Below are 1,323 nucleotides of genomic sequence, written 5' to 3' on the forward strand. Positions count from 1 at the left end.
TTTTGAGGGACTTATCATATTCAAAAACTCACCAAATTTGGCGGTTGCATCAAGTCTGTTGAAATGTACGCATTTTAAGGGTTTCGGGAATGGGCAAGGCAGCTTTATCTGTAGAGCCCATTTCAGCAACAGGGCAATTCAAAGTGCTTCACACAAAATCAGTTAAACAGATAAAAAAAGCAAGATTAAATAACTGTAGCCTACTGTCCCGCATTGCTTTTCCTTGTAGGCTTTTTGCAGTATATTAAATCATTTTTGACCTAATTATTTTTGCACTAAAATGCCACTCGTCTGTCATCTCTGACAGCGCTGCTCAGTCTCTGTGTCCTCGCACGGAGACACAGAGACACGAAGAGACTGTTAGTTTAAAGCTTTTACTCTTACTCGTGCTGGCGCTGTATATTAACAAGTTCTTAAAACCTCAGCCCTCCACAACAGCAATGGGCCTCATATCCTGAGCAATAAAGTTGACAATTCCTTCCGTGATATTATTTTTGCGTTTGGATGGTAGAGGCTTAACATCCAGCGGGATCTGGGGGGGTCTGGGGGGTCTGGAGGGGCCTGGGGGCGCTACCGTTGTTGCAGGTGGGTAGTTATAAAACGATTATTAGACTAGTCAATATGCCAATTCTGATATGTTCATATAGCCTACTCAAAACAGACAGGGCAACCTAACGCAGAAAAGTTAGCTTACCGTTTTTAGGTGATACGCCATGTTTGTAGTCCAGCTGTGATATGCAAACTTTGCATTCAACTTTTTCCGTTATCTATTTTTGTAAAATGCTGCCACACTGGCAGTGTCTTTGTACATGATAAAGGAGGACTGACTGGAAATGAAACACTCACAATTAAATAAATATTCAGCAAATCACTAAAACAAGGCTTTCTAGTTCTTTCTTCAATCTGTCCCCAGTGGGTCGGGCTAATCCAACAAAAAAACAAACGGGGGGGGGGTGTTCTGAAGACAGACTGTTACCTGTGAAATAGGGATGCTCTGAAAACACCCCCATTAGCAATTAGTGCTTTCCCCCCATAGACAGTTCCGGTCTATCCTTCCACCTGATGAAATTAACACGGCAAAAAATCGACCAATCAGAATTTTGGTCGAGTCAGAACGTATCGACCAATAAATCGACTAGTCGACTGGGAGATTACAGCCCTACTGGGAAGTCATAGTGTAGTAGCAGATCAGAAATGTATTTTGATCCTAAACCATGGAGTGATTTATAAACTAGCAAGAGTACTTTGAGTTCAATTCTTTGAGGCACAGGAAGCCAGTGTAAAAACTTCAGAACTGGAGTGATGTGATCCAGTCTCTTGGTC

The 1,323-nt window shown here is 42.1% G+C and overlaps 1 protein-coding gene across 1 annotated transcript in view; it reads left to right on the top strand.

The window, feature by feature from the left end:
* The window catches only part of rnmt (RNA (guanine-7-) methyltransferase), a 37,050-nt gene that overhangs the window by 28,073 nt on the left and 7,654 nt on the right, over window positions 1–1,323 (top strand). The window lies entirely within an intron of this gene.

This window comes from Etheostoma spectabile, unplaced genomic scaffold (genome assembly GCF_008692095.1).
Source record: "Etheostoma spectabile isolate EspeVRDwgs_2016 unplaced genomic scaffold, UIUC_Espe_1.0 scaffold121, whole genome shotgun sequence".
NCBI classification, from domain to species: Eukaryota; Metazoa; Chordata; class Actinopteri; order Perciformes; family Percidae; genus Etheostoma; species Etheostoma spectabile.